This window comes from Dipodomys spectabilis, unplaced genomic scaffold, assembly GCF_019054845.1.
Source record: "Dipodomys spectabilis isolate Male_0828 unplaced genomic scaffold, ASM1905484v1 ptg000059l, whole genome shotgun sequence".
In the NCBI taxonomy this organism is placed as follows: domain Eukaryota; kingdom Metazoa; phylum Chordata; class Mammalia; order Rodentia; family Heteromyidae; genus Dipodomys; species Dipodomys spectabilis.
In genome coordinates this window covers 220,037-240,131 of record NW_024870736.1, presented here as the reverse complement: position 1 = coordinate 240,131, position 20,095 = coordinate 220,037, and the positions used below count along the sequence as shown (strand labels likewise).

Genomic DNA, 20,095 nt, shown 5'->3' with positions numbered 1-20,095 from the left:
ATTAGCCTATTAAGTTAAAATAAAAATACAACCAGATGGAATTAAACAGCAGAGGGAATTTCATATAAAGACTAAAAATTAGGTCTATATAAGGCTGATGTTTAATATATCACAGACACCTCCCTTTCTACCTTCTCAGTCCCAGGATAGGTGAGAAAGGACGTCACAAAGGGAGATAACACATTAGACATTCCAGATATAGAATATGTAGCATGTAAGAACTCTGTTCACACAGGAGAAAAGCGAACAGTTAAAACAATTCCAACCCTCAATATTTTTGTGCAGAAGTACCAAAATCTCAACCTTGCCTATTATTAGATTGTTAATACATAATGCAACAGAAACATAGGATAGTGTTTAGAGTCTGTCTTTACTAGGCTACTTCTCAGCTACCAGGATCATAAACAGAAAGGAAATTACTGATCCTGGCAATTTTGCTGTTTTTCAATAACTGGATTTCATTGCCTCTTTATATGGGGGCAAGTAGTTGTGCAAACTTTTAGGCATCTTTTAATGGTCATATATTTTTGATTCACAAGGTTAGGGAACCTTCCAGAAAATTGGGATTCTATGGCCCTTCCATACCTTGTAGCATACTGCTGGCCTGTTTTCTCCATAGTAAAAGGAAATGACCACTACTTCCTACTACAATGAAGGTCACAAGGACAATGTATAAGAGTGTGCTTAGAAAGGTTTAAAGAATTAAGCAAAGCAAGTGCTTAATTGGCATCTTCTAGCTCTCAGAATTACATGTGTCCCAAAGTGCCATACATGATACAAACCCTGTGAACATATCAATTGATTTCTGTTATCTAAAAGGGCCAGAGAGACAAGTCTTGAGCTATACTTGGAAGCTGGACAGACAAACTGTTATCACTTCATATGCTGTTCTTTAGAGGTAAGATTTATAGTTTTATTCCACTCTGAATTACTCTCTTAAATTTTCTGCCTTTCTTAGTTTTGTTTTTGAGACAGGGTATCATGTATAGTTCCAGCGGCCTCAAATTTGGTATCTCCTTCTTCATGAGTTCTAGGACTACAGGTATGCTACAGGTATGTACTATGCCAGGATAACAGCAACTTCTCAATGGGAATGTATCATCCATCTTCTACAATGTTTGCCATAACAGAAGACAAATGTAAGAATGACTACTCCTTATTGCAGCTATGACAATAGAACAACTATGTTAATTCTGAAGATGAAAGGCAGTCCATACACACAGTGGACTGAGTCTCTTAGCCCATTCTCTGCAGATGGACAAAAGGGCAGCTCATTTTACTCAAGGTTCAAGCTTCAGGGTCCTGCTAAATAGTCCAGGTCATTGCAGGGGGTGGGGGTGGGGTAGGCATTCTTCCCACTGAAGTAGCACTTTGAAATGGAGGAGGTCACTGCATCTTTAGCAGAAGGAATAAACAGGGCAACAGTATGAATGGGCCCATGTTAGGAATGGCTGGAGTTGCCATTCCAACTTGAAGAACTTCCAGTCTGGGTGGGTGGCTGCTGAGGCACCTTGCTAGGGTCCAGAATAAAGTCCTATCCCATACGATGTACAGTTATTAGGTACCAAGCAAATTGAGAACAAGAACAATAGAGGCCCCATTCATCCCAGATGTTTCATATAAGCTGACCCTGAAATTTCTATAACCTATCTGAAGGAGAAACCCAAGTCCTTTCTAGGAGGGGTGTACAGGGTAGGAGTGGTTGGTTCCTGACTACCCAGGAGCAGGTCTGCAGCTGTCCCTGAACCTGCAGGTATTTCATACTGCAAATGACATCTTGGGAATGTCACAAGACTTCCTCCTGACCTCCCGCTTCAGCTCATGTCTGTTTTTTTGAAGGAAGAAGAAAAACCATAACCACCTACCCCATTCTGAAAATCCTGGTCTAAGTAGTAGGAAAGCAAAGCTAAAGCTGCTCTCATGACCTTTCCTGTTAACCTTGGATAAACAGCACTAAGTGACAAGGCCACCGAGGTTGTGACCTCACAAAAGACAGTAAAGCACTAATTTTTTAGAATCACAGGGACTTTTGCTCATTTATAAAAACTTCAATGAAGATCATAAAAAATGACTAGTGTAGACAAAAATCAACATTTACTCCCTTTATTACTGATAGTTTCATTTAAAAAAGCATTTGAATTAAGAAGGAGCTAAGAGTCTGCTGCAGATTCTGCAGGTGCTCTATCTCTACGTTCCAACTGCATCTTCTTTCCTTTAAGAAGGTAGATCTACAGCAAGTGCTTCTCACACAATTAGATAGTCTCAGCCAGTTACTGTTAGAAAATGTATAAGCTCTGCAAAAAGGAAGCAACTAAGTAATGTATAAAGCTAAAACCAAAAAGAAGGCAGAGATTTTATATTTTTACTAGTATGCCTGAACTACAGAAGAAATCATGTAGGTCACTTTAAAATAGAAACAACAGTGAAATTCCCAGGGGTGGTTTTAGAAGTGAGATTTGGTTTTCATTTCACCTGGCTTAATAATGAAAACATGAAAGATGGCTTCCAATTTCTCCCAAACCAACATATTAGTCCATTTAAAGAAATGCCACAGGAGACTGTTCCTACTACTTTTCTTTAGAAGATAGATTTTGTTTGTTCTTGCTGAAAATTGAGTGTATCTTGCAATTTTAACAGTGCCTGAACCAAAGTGGGTAACACGAGGGGGGTTTAAATGAAGCCTGAAGACAAAAGATTGCAGTGCAAACACCCAGCTAACCAGCTACCGGCCACCACTCAGCCCTATGGGCCCTGCTGTCATCCATGTCTGATGAAGGCCTTTTAGAGGGGGGCAGCACTAAATACCAAGGCAACATAAACATAAACCCCTCTATTTGCTTCTGGGACAAGATTACACAGAAGGAAAAGAAAAAAAGGAATAAGAATAAACCTGTCCCCCCAAAGTGGTATTCTGTAAGCATGTACACATATTCATCCATGTGGATGTACATTATATATGTGCAAACATGTATAGGCCTATATATTTATGTATGTACACAGTAATGTACTAATGTATATATGAATATAATAACAACTCAGTAGTTAAAAATGTTTCAAACCTAAGAAAATATGAACAAAAATTACTATAGCTATGAAGATGACTGTCAGGTTATAAGCCAACAGTGGCAGCCATATATAGACAGATTTATCTTCTCTCTCTCTAGTGACAGTATCAGGGTTTGAACTTGGGGCCTGGTGCTCTTACTTAGTTGACATTTTCATTGATGGCTGGCACTTTTATCACTTGAGCTGCAACTCTAGTCTGGCATTTTTGCTGGTTAACTGGAGATTTAGTCTCATGGACTTCTCTGCATGTGCTGGCTTTGAACTATCCTGAGCAGCTAGGATTAGTGGCATGAGCCACTAGCACCTGGCTGGGAGAAATATTCCTTTCCAAAGCACTTGCTTCAGGGAGCTAAGTTGGCTGTATGGCAGATTTACTCCTTTGGAATATAGTTCTTGGGTAATGTGTAAGCAGAAATTGTACAAGAGAGTTTCATTGCCTTTGGTAGGTCAGAAGAGATGCAAATCCAGAAAAAAAAAAAAAAAAAGCTAAGACAACATGTTTAAAAGACCACAAATTTACTTCCAAGTGTATGGCCAGACTCTAGCTCTGGCACCTTCAGGCTTAGAATGGGACCTTAGCTGGACCACATGGGACTGCTGGGGGTGGGGAAGAGAAGTTCAAAGGCTGTAAAAGGAAGTGATGGGAGGGTTTCTATCTGTAGTAGAGCCAGACTGGTACCACCTTTGTTCTTTCCTGTGAAGTGTCTAGTAGATAGGTAGTCATTGTATTGTGTTCAAATAATTCTATATCACAACCCTTAGATTATTAGATTAGTATTATATAACTTTACTGATTATCATTTAGAATAACTTTAATATCTACTGAAGCAGGATAGTATAAAAATTATACTATATTATTTTTTTGTTACTGAAGGGGAAAGCAAGTAAGATTTCAATCACTGAAAAAAGCTGTTATGAAACTCTATAAAATATGTACATTTTCTAGTGAAATACTTTTATTACAATATATCCATATTCAAATGGCATTTAATAAATAGAAGTTAAGATAGGTACTATAAGCATGTTTCTCACTTGGGCTCAGTGCATTCATGGTATAGACATACTTGAGCTGCACATGTGAAATTTTCCTCAGTGGAGGGAAGAGAAGAGGTAAGGCCAGGAGAGGATAGTTGGGTCTGTCACTGGTTGACTCTTGCTTGAGGAACTCTCCCAGCAGACAGCACTGAGTACCTCCTTATCCTCAGGGATGTGTTCATGGGGTTAAATTAGGAAGGAATTAGGAAGAGAATTTGAGCCTGCTCTTTGGAAGACAGTTTTATCACTTCCTGTTGTATATTCTCAGGATTTATAAGCTCTGAAGAGGAACTGTAAAAAGAACAAGGATCCCACTCCCTCCAACCAAGCCTAATCACAAATTAAACAGCTACATAGGGATATTGTGAGGCCTATCCTCAGATACAAGGTCTGAGGGTGGAAGGGACTTGGTGCCAGCCTGGGCTCCAATGCAGCAGCTCGGAAAGCTATCTATATGATCCAGTTAATCAGCAGGCAGAAAAACACAATGCCAAACCTGTCTTTGTTCTATTTTTTTTTTTTTACATGTACTTTACTTATCTAAGAAAACCAATCCACTAAATCTTTCAGTTTTACACAATTTCCAGGCATATCACCTGTCATTTTCCCCTGCCACTTAATGTGTCCCTTCAACCCTAGGGAGCTCTGTGGCTGGGGGTCCAGGATAATATACCTAGGGCTGAGTGGGAAAGAGGGAGGGAAGCACAAGAAGAGGAGGAGGAGTAGAAAAAGGAGGTGGTACAGGTGGTAGGGGAGATGTTTGCTCACATTTCATGGTAATGGAAAAGCTAAAAAACTTTTTAGGGTTAAAGTATGTATGAAACCATCTGTTGTGCCCCGCTGTTACATACTTTAGATTCTGCATGTTTTTATGTCTGTGTCTTCAAAACATCATGAGCTTTAACCAGCAATATTTAAAGTGTGTTGTATTTTAATGGAATCATACATAATGCTGATGCTTCAAAAACACAGTTTTGGAATGTCAGTAGTAGGAAAATATTTGAATTTCATATATATTCTCTTCTTACAAGAGAATATGAAAGAAAAAAGATGGAATCCTCCTATGTTAATTAGCCATCTGGATACTACCCTTGTACATTGAATGTTCATGTCTTTTAATCATTTTTAAATTTAGCTTTCAGTCTTTTAAACTTGTTTTGTAGAAGTTCTTTATATATTGTTACTAGGTCTTTTTTTCATGTGTCTTCTTCCATTCTGCATCCAATTCTTAATATCAGAATCTTAACAGGGTCCAAAGTAGTAAAATTTTTCCTTTTATTGTTCACTTTTGGTGTCTTGCTGGAGAAATCTTTGTCTGCTCCAAAGTAACAAAGATGCTCTTTGTTCTCCAAAACTTACTCTTTCCTATTAAAATCTACGCTTTGTTTTATGTATGATATGAGGAAAGGGTCAAGACACTTTTTTTTTCTCCAAACAAGAATTGGCTGAATCCAATTTATTGCAGATGTCTTGCCCTATTAGGTCGCACTTCCATTAATCATGTAACTGCATATCAGTGCATCTCTTTCTGCACTCTGTTCAATGATCAACCTGTCTATCTTTGCACTAATACCACACTAATTTAATCACAAGAGACTTGTAGATTGACATCTGCTAGTGGCAATATTCAAGGTTTGTTTTTTATTCAAGAATGATTGCCTAGCTTGGAAAAAATTATATTAAGTGAAGTAAGCCAAGCCCAAAGAAACATGGTCCCATGGTTTCCTTTATTTGCAATATCTAGTATATATATGAGTCAAGCAGAAAAGGTCAGATAATGTGATGTTAGGAAAATGAACCCTTAGATATATATTTAAAAGTATTTTTCTTTCATGCATTTGTTTCTAATGCATTTATAAGATTATTTCTTGTTGTTTTGTATGTCCCTCCCGCACAGTATAACCTCTGCTTTCACTATATTTGATGTCAGTATAATTTGTGGAGGAGATGGGGAAAAACAAGTTGTTTAAGGATACAGGTGGACCTGTTGCAACAATGAGAAGTACAAGTTGTCATGTCAAAAACAAACTACAACTTTGGTGCAGGAGGGGGGGCAGGGAAGGATTGGATGGGGGGGCGGGGGGAGGATGGGAAGGGATGTGAAGGGTAAACAAAGGAGGAGGCTGCAATGCTTGATAAGAAATGTATTCATTATCTTGCCCATGTAATTGTAACTCCTCTGTACAGTATGTTCACACACAAAAAAAAGAATGCTTGCCTAGTGCTTGCTTTGCTAGAATATATACTGAAATTGGAATGATACACAGAAAATTAGTATGGCCCCTGAGCAAGGATGACAAGCAAATCTGTGAAGTGTTTCATATTAAAACAAAGCAAAACAAAAACAAGACTTTAATTATTATTGACCATTTATCTTTTCATGTGACTTTAAATAATAAGTATCTCAGTTTCTACAGAAGGAAAATTAAAAGTAATGTGACAGACCCAGGCACTGGTGGCTTACGCCTATAATCCTAGCTATTTAGGAGGTTGAGATCTGAGGATGCGGTTCAAAGCAAGCCCAGGCAGGAAAGTACTTGAGACTCTTATCTCCAATTAACCATCAGAAAACTGGAAGTGGTGCTGTGGGCTCAAGTGGTAGAGTGCTTGCCTTTAGTTGAAGAGCTTAGGGACAGTGCACAGGCCCAGAGTTCAAGCCCCACAGCCAACCAACCAAACAAAAAAAGTAATGCGACAAGGACTACATTAAATCTATACAATATTTTGAAGAAAACTGAGTTTGTAATATTGGTGTCTCAATTCACCCTCTATCTACAGAACAGGAAAAGATTCCCATCTTCATGAGGGCTAAGGGAAATTCAAATGAAAGCCACCAAATCCATTGCAATAGTTAAAACAAGCAAACAACCAGAAGGCTGAAAATACTAAGGAAAAGATGTGGAAAAACTGGGATGCATATTGTCAATAGGAATGCAAACTTTGGGAAACTGCTGGTAGTATTCTCTAAAGCTGAATCTATGTAAACCCTGTGATCTACCAATTTTATTTTTAAGGTGAATAGATTACTAATTAAAATTGTAACACCAAAAACCCTCATCACGCTATGTGATTTATCAAGTTTATTTCTAGAATAGACTAAAAGTACATGATGGTTTTTCATGAGCAGTATTTAAAATAGCTCCACACTGGAAATAACCCAAATGCTCAACAAGGGTAGAAAGGATGAGAAGCTTGAAAAAGTACAGAGCTGAGAAGGAAATCACTTATGCCCACATGTACTAATGTGAAGGAATTTAACAAACAGCACTGAGTAAGAATGGTTTGACTTCACTGACACAAAGAACAAAACCAAACCAAACAAAACCCAGCTGACATCAGAACTCTGGATCATGGTTACTCCTAGGGTACAGTGGCTGCATCTTGGAAGCTAATAACTTTGCCATAAAAAAGCATACTGAGCTGTTCTTGGATGGTACTGCCAGTTCTGTATGTGTATATGTTTAACAAAAAGAGTTTTGAAAGTGATGGAAGGGGTGATACTGTTCAGAAAGAAATGTACTCATTATCTGGCTTATATAACTGTAACCCCTTTGTAACACCTCTGAACATCACCTTTACAATAACAACAACAAAAAAAGTAATAGACATTAAAAAAAGAAAGTATTTTAAGGGAAGACAATTTGGTTTTCATTTAAAATGGATTCACTTCAAACTATGCCCCTTCCCTTGGGTGTTCCTTCTTCTAGAGTTTTTTTTTTTTTTTTTTTTTTTTTTTTAATATAAGGAGAAATCCTCAAAAAAATTACTTGTTCCAAATACATTTTTTAAAATTTTTCCAAACTAGACAATGGTTAAAAATTTAATGTATTACTTTTATATATTGTATCTTTATAATCTAAATAGAGCCATTTCTTTATAAGTGTTTTTTTATCTGTTTATTTTTCAAATAAATGCAATGTTATAGAAAAGGCATGATATTTTTAAGGATCTTTTTTAAAACACATTTCTGCAGATTAGTTAGTTACTCTAAAACATCTTTTGTCCTGATTTGGTTTTGTGTGGATGAATCTATGTATGTAATTACAGCATTCTAGGACATTCATTTTTAGGTGTGGCACAACCCAATTTCCCAATAAATTTGTAGAAAAAAGACAGCTATTTTCTTTCAGTCTCTTTCTAGGAAATAACTCTGAGACTGAGTTTTGTACTTCTATAATCCACCAAATGGGAATATGAAATGAAATTAAGAATTATGGAAAAAGCTGATTGTTTAGCATAAACTGCACTGAATTGCTGGCTGGGTAATTTTAGTTTAACTATGAAATTATAATAGACTTGTGACTCAATTTTCAATAAAAATAACAAAAAGTCCTTACACTAGAAGAACAGAAATTGTCCTATGATAGAATAGCTGGTGCTGTGAAAGAGCTATGAGAGGAATATTTGTTTCAGGTTTGTATTAACTCTGGCTCTAGTAATTGCACTTCAAAACCTTAAAGGGAATATATTACAAACACCATCACTACGCTAAGCTTTGTGGTTGTGTTAAAGCCATTCATGGAAAGACTGTTTTTTATCCACATTAAATATTTGGAGGGTTCATTTTAGAAAGCACAGAAGTTACCCAATGCAATCATGTGATCTCAACAGTACAAGAATTGAAAGAACAATAGGTGCTCTAAAAAGCTGTATCATATGATATTCTGGCCTATGTTGTTGTTCCTGTACTATGATTCAGCGTGTTGAGCTCTCACTTGACTATTTTGCTCACAACGGGCTCTTTATCACTTGAATCATACCTTTACTTCTGGCTTTTGGCTGGTTAAATGTAGATAGAAGAGTTACCAGGAATTGCCTGCCTGTACTAACTTTGAACTGCTACATTTAGATCTCAGCTTCTTGAGTACTTGGGATTGTAGGTGTGAGCCACAGGTGCCTTGCTTGGCCTCCTTTTAAAACTATATTATACATTTATTCTTAAATTTTTCAAAGTGTGTTTATGAGTCTGTTGATTTTGGAGGTCGTGCAAGAAGTGGAGTAAGAATGCTGTTCCCAGTGGCTGAGCCTTTTCCTACTTGTCCCTATTTGCTTCAGGACTTCTGCTAGAGAGTACAAAAGAGAAAGTCATCTTACCACAATCTATACTGGGATATTTAATACCATCAATCACTACCAGATAAGATTTAAGTACAGAGGCCTAGCTTCATATATGTAACTTCTGAAGACAAAGGAAAGTGACAGATAATTTTCTTAAAACCAAGAGGAATAAACTGTTCATTAACCAAAAAACCTCCCTTGGTGACTAAATCACTGGAAACTGGAATCATCATCTGTACTTCACTGAATGAAAGCTGAATTATTCAGAGTTTGACTTTTTAGAAATATAATTTCCTAGGGGCTGGGAAGGTGGCTCAGTGGTACAGTGCTTGCCTTGTATACATGAGGACCTGGTTTCGAATCCTCAGTACCACATAAGCAGAAAAAACTGGAAGTGGCACTGGGGCTCAAGTGGTAGAGCACTAGCCTTGAGCTGAAGAACTCAGGGACAGTGCCCAAGCCCAGAGTTTAGGCCCCATGACTGCCAAAACAATAAAAGATAAAAAAATATATAATTTCCTAATAGTTAAACACAAACTTAATCAACCTATAAAAAACATTTGGGACATTTTGTTCTCAAATGATATGTAGTTAGAATTTGAGACGAAGCATTGTTAAGTCTCCAGAAGTGATGTCAGCATGATACCCTAAATAAAGATGATGATTCCAATTCCAAATTTTTACTTTAAAAAGTAGTTGTAGTAAAGCTAGAGATACCATTTTTCTTTTTTCTTTTAAATATAAATTTTGTACTGGTATCGGGGCTTGAAGTCAGGGCCTTGTCATTCATTCTTACTTGGCTTTTTCTTTCAAGGTGGTACTCTACCACTTCAGCTATACCTCCACTTCCTAGAGATGCCAATTTTTGAGGAATATAATTTCAGAAATAGATGAAAATAGCCGAGCACCGGTGGCTCACGCCTGTATTCGTAGCTACTAAGGAGGCTGTGATCTGAGGATTGAGGTTGGAAGCCAGCCCGGGCAAGAAAGTCCCTGAGACTCTTATTTCCAATTTACCACCAGAAAACTGGAAGTGGCACTGTGGTTCAGGTGGCAGAGTGCTTGCCTTGAGCTGAAGAGTTGAGGGACAGTGCCAAGGCCTAGAGTTCAAGCCCCATGACAAAAAAAAAAAAAAAAGAGACGAAAACAAACTTATCTAAAAAAAAGACAAAAACAAGTAGCTATTTCTTGACTGTTTAAAAGATAACTTCTAATTACAGTACTCTTTTTTTAAAGTCAAAGAATCTTAAGCTAGACTTAAGCTAAGTCTTAAAAATGATATAACTCTCCCAAATAATTCCAAACAAACCTTTTGGTGTGTGAAAGTTATTCATATTCTTTTTTTTTTTTTTGTTGGTGGTGGGGCTTGAACTCTGGGCCTGGGCACTGTCCCTCAGCTTTTCAGCCATAAGTACTTGAGCCACAGAGCCACTTCAGGTTTTCTGGTGGCTAACTGGAGATAAGAGTCTCAATGGACTTTCCTCCCAGGGCTGGCTTTGAACCATGATCCTTAGATCTTACCCTCCTTAGTAGCTAAGACTATAGGCATGAGCCACTGGCGTCTGGCAAGTTATTCATATTCTTAAAGCATACATAATTTTATTAGGAGCCTAGGGCAGCCTTTTCCTGAAAGATCAGTTCTAACTCTAATCTTACTATGCTAACTCCAATCTTACATGCTTGGGGCTTAAAATTTCTTATTCAGTTGGCAGATACTCCTTCTCATTGGTTCAAGTTTTTTTGTTTTTTGTTTTTTTGTGCTATTCCTGGGGCTTGAACTAAGGGCCAGGCATTGTTTCTGAACTTTTGTAGTCCAGGCTAGTGCTCTACCACTTGAGCCACAGATCTACTGGCTTTTGGGTTGTTAATTGGAGAAAAGAATCTCACAAAATTTCCTGTCTTGGCTGGCAGTGAACAGTGATTTTCAGAGCTCAGCTTCCTGAGTAGCTGGGAATATAGGCATGTGACACTGGCAACTAGCTTAGTTCAAGCATTTAAAAAAAGATAAATACTAAATTAGTTCTTTTACTGTCATAGTGATAATATGTAATATACAAAGGGTATAAAATAAAAATGTTTCTCTTACCCCTTTTGTCCTCTTTTGTGAATGTGTTGACTTGTGCCTGTAGAAATCCAGCTGTCAATGTCATTTCACTTGCCATTTCAATCTGCCACATTCTGCTCTGTCCTTTCTTTGCTACTACTGGTTTCTGTAACCCTAATAAAGTACTGCTTCATGTAATTGCTTTTAAAGATTGTACTTTCATTTAGTTTCATTTGCCTTCAATAGTATCTCTTCTTACATTTACAGTAGCATTTGGTGTATACCATAAAATATAAAACTACCTGTCTGATCAATGTTTTTACATTCTGAATTAAAAGCACAGTTCACTCCTCTTTTCCTGCTGTCATGGAAGAGGCATTTCACACACAGTGCTGAGTCAGATATTTCTTACTGTTACTCACTTCACTAACAACAAGTGCTCGCTTATTTGGGTTATTAGCAACTAGACTCTAATCCAGAAATCAATTCCATAGAAAATACACTGCATTTATTTTTAGCTACAAATGGGGTATACTTCATTATATGTCTGTTTAAAATACAATGCTCTTCTCAGAGTTTATTACTGTAAATAGAACATAACAGATAGTTGTATGATGTTTATTACTGGGACAAAGCAAAGGAAAAAAACACTTCGTGTCACAACCAAGGAAGCCTCAAAGACTAGTAGGCTCATGCTGATGGGACAAAAAAAGTAAGAGGAAAGGGCTTTGAACATCTAAATAATGATGGCAGGGGTTATAACAATTGTATTACACTCCCCCCCTCCCCCCCCCCTCCCCCCCGCAATCTGTACAGGTCACACACCCACAACCATTCATGTAAGATTTCAGGCAGACAAGGGTCTTTTTCAATGGATAAAGCATCTGGGTTAGAGGTTGCTCCAAAACACATTTTCATTCATTAATTATGAAGAGAAAAGCAGACCTCTAGCAAATACTCAAACTTCACAAATTAACGTGATCAATAATGGCACAAACTATAAGCTTGTACCTATTTATTTATTTATTTATTTATTTTGGTGCCAGGATTCACTAAAACAGTTAGATATTATCTGTGTAATAAAAAAGGCATTGCCAACAAATCTTCACCAACCACTGATATTCTTTTCCACTCTAGCTCCTGCTGAATTCTCCTTTCCCATCAGGAGAAACACTAAAACACTTTCTTGAGCCTCCTTTATCCCTTTAATTCCTATACGTTATCAGGGTGAATCACTAAAGATATTCAGCATCCAGTATTTGGAAATTATTCCAGTTCACCAGAGAACAATATACCAGTGTCAAAGAAAACATGAGTGATTAGGGTGGTGAAACCTCTCATGGAGCAACTTGTGGAGATTTCATACCATTATCTTTGTAATGTGAAATCAAACATGGCATATTTATACAGAATCTGTAGTTCTTATTAGGTTGAAAATAGAAGGGAAGAATTATGAATGTGGTAAGCCTACTCAGATATCAGTTTCCAGTACAGGTCTGGTGCTGTAAATCGCCACTTCAATGCAAGAAAATTAACAGTGACAGTCTGAAAGCAATGTGGCAGGCCTGCTGTGTCTATGTCTCTGGCCATAGTCTTTAAAACCATTCCTTGGTGCAGAAAGCAGTCCTGTCATCACAAGTACCACAGGCTGTGAATAGAAAAGTTCTATTTCTTGTACCCCAAAGGTGCTCTGAAGACACATGGATTACCTGATCACAGGATGGCAGCTGTGGAAACACAAGCTATTCACTTATGCTCTAACATGCTGGAAAAGCACCCTGAGATCCATCCTGCTTACATATAGAGACTGCTACCTGAAGAGCAACAACTTTGAGAAAGCCCAGGAACAAAATGGAGGACCTAGTGTTTGGTGGTGTATTTCCAACACTTTTGAAGGAGAACAAGCCTTGAGTTGTTCAAGAAGTGTAAATGCAGTTCTATGAACAGGTAGTTTTGCTTGGCTGTGAATCAGTCACCAAGCTGCCTTGCTCCCATTCTATTTGGCAAGATGAGGCATGCAAAGGAAAGCTTTTCTCCTCTAGTGTCAAACAGTTGAAGAATCTAACCTCCTTCCTGAGGAGTGCAGACAGACCACTGGAGAGGCCTAAAAAGGCTCCCCAATACCATGCTGCTCGCCACACAGGGATCAAACTATGCACCTGAGAACAAACCTGATAAACCCTCCAGCTTTCTATGTTTCTAGTCTCTTGCTTTCACCACTGATTTTTAGAAGCTTCTTAGCTAATAATAAAGCATTAGACTCCTCTGATGTGTGTGTACTTTGAGAAACCTCATCTATGATGTTTTTCTGGAATTTGGTGGTAGCCTTGTTCAGATAAACAAACTGAAATCAATGACCCTTCACTGGGGGCTGTTGATGTGTCCTTTTCACATCAAAGATATAAGAGCAGAGATCTGCCATGAGATCACACTAATGGTACCAAATTCTAAACATGTGTCTTATGAAGAACCAAGAAGTTTGATTATCCATGCGGAGACCACCAATTCCTTCATTTCCTCTTGTCTCAAACCATTTTCCCCCATGCATCCTATTACTCTTTTTTTTTTTTTGTCTCATAAATATCTCTGAGCCTTATCCTAGCAGAGGTAGATCTATTACTTGGGGCTCTCACCTCCTCTCTGCCTTTTGAAAAGTCTCGGCTTTAGTGACTGGCATGCTTGACAAGCCTGTCTGGTAACATATGCGGCAAAAATGATTCTCTTATCTATGGCAATAACCTTGACATTAATTCTGAGATATTAAAATTATTCTGGCAGGGCTTACAAGTTGATTAGTTATCCATGCTGCTTAAAAAGTGGATTCTGATGATTTACAGAAATTTAAATTTCACCTCTTCCCAATATCTCTAAAATGTACCAGCGAAACAATAGGCATAATTTCAGGAATCTGTAGGACTAGTACCATTATGCTTTATTCTTTGGGGTTCCATGATAAAAATATATCTCCTACAATGATCTGACCAGGTAGCAGTTTCCTTACTCTCAATAAATCCATTTTCTAATTATATAGAAAGGCATGTTGTCTTTGGCCCTGATTACATTGAAAATACCACAAGTATTATTGCTTTAATGTGCATTACAGAAACATGACTCCCCAAATGAACCCGATCCATTAATAACATCTCTTTAACTGCTGCCTAATGATTTTGCAGACATGGAATCGAATATTTTACAGCTCTTTTCAACCATCTGTCCTACTTTCTTTCAATATGAATTTGCCTGAGATATGAAATTTCCTGTGCTTTGTGCCATTATGTTTGTTAATATTAACACACCAATTAGATATCTCAACATGGATACACATGCTGTATGCAGAGCTAAGCTCTGAGTAGTGTTCAAAGAACCAGAATCTTCTATCTGAAGACCCTCTTATGCTACTCTTGAACTAGCCTGAGGTTCTACATGCGTGGCAGCTCATTCAGCTTTGTTCTCAAGGGCCAACGTACCAAGGTCTGAATCAGTCAGAGTTGTTCAGCTAGAATAAGTAACTGCATTCAGGTTGCGATACTTTAAACCTAATTTTAAATCACAATCCTTTTCTTTTATAAGAACAGTAACATATATTAATACATTTGAAATTCTATTAAATTATGCTATTGAAGAGAATGGTTAATCAGTAGACTGATCAATAATATATTATGTTTTCAGCTTATTCCATTTACAAAGTTCCTTGTTACTGAGTGGTGATTATGTGCCTATTTATCACTTTGGTAGCTAAGTGATGAATGTGGGACTCATGTTTAATTCATATACAAAAGTTAATACATTTAATAAAAAGGCCTATCTTAAAGTAATGCACAAGCTTTCAACATATATAAAGATACAACCTGCTTGAAGGCAAGTTAGACAAGAGTTGCTTTCTATAGGAAGCTGTCTTAAAGGTAAATGCAAAATTCTAACAGTCTTGATTGCTGAGAATAAGCAGACATGGGAAGTGATGCTGGAAGCTACAGATGAAAGGACCCTTTTCCAAGGCATGGTGTAGCTGATAGTCTGAGGAAAGTTCTCCTGACCATAATCATCCCTTCTGGCACTGAGCTCTAGGGTTCTGTGAGGTGGGAACCATGACCCAATGGGAGAACTGCATAAAGCTGCCTCCTGTACAGCTCTCAGGTCTCTATTACTGCTGGGCCTCAGCCTTTCTCTAAAAGATTCTCTATAAATAACCCTGACTGTTCCCTTTCCTCCTCAGTGTAGTGTAGAGGAGCACAGAATCTAAATGTATTGAGCTCTTACAATACATTTTGCAGTGAGAGGCTGCAGAGCATGGAAACATCATTACAATTTCACCTCCACGGAGAAAAACAACTAATTTTACTCCTGCAGGGCATCTTCCATGTTACTAAGGATAAAGTTGCCTTTAAAATCAATTACTGTGGTTAAAATGAGGAGTATAACCATCTTTCCCTATGCCTGGCTTCACCCAGAGGCAATAATGAATGGAACTAGAAGGAAATATGACTACAGGGGTGTTTTCACAATTATTCAAGGTTCAAAAGGGAAAACAAAGATTGTTTAATGACATCTTGCTTGGTGTCACTAGCACATTTTTTCTCAGAGGGAGGGGGTTATTTATAAAATCTAATGATTAGTTTAATGAGGGCAGGAGAAAAAAAATAAATCTTACCCACTTCTTAAATCTTCTTTTATCTTATCTCTTTTTCTTTAGTTTTTAAAAAATAAAAGCTATTGGAGGGGGGACCAAGATGGCGACGGGGCAGTAGGGAAACGCCACAGCTCTCTCCAACCAAAAAGAGAGTTCGAGTTCCAACCTTTAATCTCCCCAAGAGACCGACAACAACAAAAAGACGAACACTCAGAGAAAAACCAGAGGTGGAAAATAACAAAAAAAAGAAAGAGAGGAAAAGAAGAAATTCAGAACAGAGAAGAGCGAAGACCCCTCCCCCAACCTTTACTGGCCGCGCGGCAGTGCGCCAAGCCGCCGGCCAGCCGGCCCGGCGGGGGCTGCCGGAGCCACAGAGACACAGGGGGCTGCTTGCAGATCACCAGGTACCGGATTGCAGAACAGCGGATCGCCAGGAACAGAGAAACCTACCAGCCGGGAGTCTCCAGGAGGATCCCACCCCACCCATCACTCTCCACCGGAGCGGAGAGGCTCCATCCCGCCAAAGCCGCCCGGCACCAGCAGCGCCACAAAGGGACCTGTCCGCAGACCACCCGCCCAATCGCGATGGCAACGACCCGGCGGGGGGCCGCCCAACCCAGCCCGCAACCTGAACAACCCACCCCAACTGAACTCGGACTGCAACAACAACTGACAACCTACAGGGTGAGTACCCATCAGGGGACAGGGAATCCATCAAGGGAGACCAGAGCTGGAGGGAATCCCCAGACCCTGACCTAGACTCCCTACCCCAACACCCGGACCACAGGACCCACTAAAACTGGGAACTGTTCGAGAGCTCCACCAGCCAGTGGAGCACACTCTGCTGGCCAGGCCAGAGCAAGAGCGCCCCTGGAAGGGAGCTTAAATGCTCAAGCCAGGAACAGTGCCCCTGGGTCAAGACTACCAACAGTAGAAGAAATTTGAACTGTGTCCTCCAGGCTGCATAACCAAGGTGGTATACACATTAGCACAGGCCTAACGAGCGCGCTCCAGGCTGGGGCCGGAACCAGGCCAGGGGACCGGCGCCTGAACAAAGCAAAAAGGGTCAGAAGTGGGGCTGTGGCTCAAATGGTAGGGTGCCAGCCCTGAGCTGAAGAGCTGAGGGACAGCACCCAAACCTAGAGTTCAAGCCCACAACCAGCCCAAAACAAACAAACAAAAACACATCAGGAGCCCATAGCAGACTCCAGTATTTGGGAGAGTGCATCCAGAGCATCTGATCTTCCCAAGAGCACCCGCAGGAGCAAACACAAGCAGTCTAGGCTGCTCAACCCTTCCAAAGGCGGGAATTGCTACAGCAGAGAGCTGAGAATCCTAAGTGAATAGCAGCTGGAAATAGGCTCCCAACAGAATCCAGATCAGGCACAGACTCTCTCTACCAATACAGAATCAGCAACCAAGCAAAGACAGACACACCAAAACAAGATTGAAGAGCAGTCTCCTGAACCCCCATGCGAAAATCACAGAGAAAAATCACAAGGTTTACCACTACCCAGGACAGCAAGCTCACCTCAAAAGCCAGCAGCCACGCAGGGGAGAGCCCCAGTGGGAGCAAAGCAGGAATGGAAGACAAAAACTACATCCAAGGGTTGCTGGAGGCAATGACTCAAGAAATAAAGCGAGAAATGGATCAGAAATTGAAAGAGCACAAGGATGAACTATCAAAAGATATACAGGATATCAAACAAAAATTGGATGCAAAAATAGAAGCTGCACAAACCTCAGTAAGAAGTGAGATAAACGCCAAATTAGAGGTAATGCATACTGATCTCACCTCATTAAGAGGTGAGATCAGTACTCTGAGAACCAACATTGAATCCATAAAGGGATCCATTTCCACCATGCAAACCACAATAGAAGCCACGGTCAACAGAGTGAATGAAATGGAAGGTAGAGTGTCAGATACAGAAGACAGAATACACCAACTGGACCAAAAAGTGACAGATATGGAAAAATCACTCAAATTAAACCAAAGGGAAATTCAAGAGCAAGCAGATAATGCTAAAAAATTTAACCTTCGCATAATCGGAGTGGACGAAGGTGAGGAATTCCAGAGCAAGGGAATGCAACACCTATTTAACAAAATAGTCAATGAAAATTTTCCCCACCTCAAAAACGACCATCTTAACTACATCACAAAAGCTTATCGAACACCCAACAAGCAAGATCCCAGGAGAAACACTTCTAGGCACATAATAGTAACAATGATGGATCTGAATAATAAGGAAACAATCCTGCATGCAGCAAAAATGAAGAAGGAGCTATACTACAACGGGAAAAAAATTAGAATCACTGCAGATCTCTCCACACAAACAATGAATGCAAGAAAAGCCTGGGAAAGCACCATACGAGCCCTGAGAGCCAATAACTGCCAACCCAGACTGATATACCCGGCAAAGCTAGCATTCACATTCGATGGAGAACTGAAAACTTTTAATAGCAAAGAAAAACTAAATGAATACATAAACATTAAGCCAGCATTACAAAGAATTCTAAGAGGGGGGACACAACCTGAAGAAAGCAACCAGGAACTGGGACTTGCCCCAAACAGGCATTACTCAAAGTCTAACTGAGCAAGCACAGGAGGAAAGGAAAGAAGAAAAACTTAGGAAAACGGAATGGCAGGGACAACAATGCATCTCTCTATACTTTCTCTTAATATAAATGGGCTGAATTCGCCAATTAAAAGAAAACGAACTGAGGACTGGATCAGAAAACAAGACCCATCCATCTGTTGCCTTCAGGAGACCCACCTCTCAGCCAAACATACAAACAAACTCAGAGTGAAGGGGTGGAAAAGGATCTACCAATCAAATTCCCCCAATAAGAAAGCAGGTGTAGCTATCCTGATATCTGACAAAATAAACTTTTCATTAAAATCAGTACAGAAAGACAAGGACGGACACTACATATTAATAAAGGGAACAATCCAAGAGGAGGATATAACCATCATCAACTTATATGCCCCAAATATTGGTGCACCCAGATATGTTAAACAAATGCTCTCAAACTTACAGAATAAAATAGATCCCAATACGATAATACTAGGAGACTTTAACACGCCACTCTCACCAAAGGACAGGTCTACCAACCAGAGGATTGGCAAAGAAGCTACCGAATTAAGTGAGGTCATACTTCAAGTGGAATTAACTGACATCTACCGAGTATTTCACCCTAAAACAACACAGTACACATTCTTCTCAGCAGCTCATGGAACTTTCTCCAAAATAGACCATATCATAGTTCATTCAAGGAACTTAAGCAAATACAAAGGGATCGACATAATCCCCTGTATCCTATCTGACCACAGTGGAATCAAGCTAGCTCTCAATAACAAAGCATACCGCAGAAATTTCTCTAATACATGGAAATTGAACAGCACACTCCTTAACAAGGCCTGGGTAACAGAAAAGATCAGAGAAGAAATAAAGCATTTCCTAGAACTCAATGAAAATGAAAACACCTCACAAAGAAACTTGTGGGACACAGCAAAAGCAGTCCTGAGGGGCAAATTTATTGCCCTCAGTGCCCACATCAAGAGAATGGAGACAGACCAAGTAAATAATCTCATGTTGCAACTAAAACAGCTAGAAAAACAAGAAAAAATGGGACCTAAAGCTACTAGACGAAGCCAGATAACCAAATTGAGAGCAGAGATTAACCAATTAGAAAATCAGAAAACCATAACCAAAATAAACCAAACAAAAAGCTAGTTCTTTGAAAAAATAAACAAAATTGATGGCCCGTTGGCAAGATTAATTAAAAAAAGAAGAGAGGAAACCCATATTAATAGGATTAGGGATGCCACGGGAAACATCACAACACGTACCCAAGATATCCAAACAATTCTAACAGACTACTTTCAAAAGCTATACTCTCTAAAGGAAGAAAATCTGGCGGAAATGGATGCATTTTTAGAGAAATACAAGTTACCCAAACTGAGCAAAGAAGAAGTTAACCAATTAAATAAGCCAATATCCTATAATGAGATACAGGAAGCTATCAAAAGTCTTCCAACAAAAAAAAGCCCAGGACCAGATGGATTCACAGCAGAATTCTATAAGACCTTTAAAGAAGAACTAATACCCATACTCCTCAAGCTCTTCAGAGAAACAGAGAAGGAGGGAGCTATCCCAAACTCATTCTACGAAGCCAATATCACACTCATCCCCAAACCAGGCAAAGACCCAACCAAAAAGGAGAATTACAGGCCAATCTCCTTGATGAACACAGATGCAAAGATC

General features: G+C 39.1%; 1 protein-coding gene and 1 non-coding gene across 2 annotated transcripts in view; one reads left to right on the top strand and one right to left on the bottom strand.

Annotated features, from left to right (window-relative positions):
- LOC122108435 (LYR motif-containing protein 4-like) overlaps positions 1-20,095 on the bottom strand; it is a 116,391-nt gene that overhangs the window by 33,478 nt on the left and 62,818 nt on the right. The gene's annotated exons all lie outside the window — the stretch shown is intronic.
- On the top strand, positions 6,327-6,429 carry LOC122108446. The gene has a single exon (XR_006147577.1). It is a non-coding gene; the product is annotated as a U6 spliceosomal RNA (small nuclear RNA).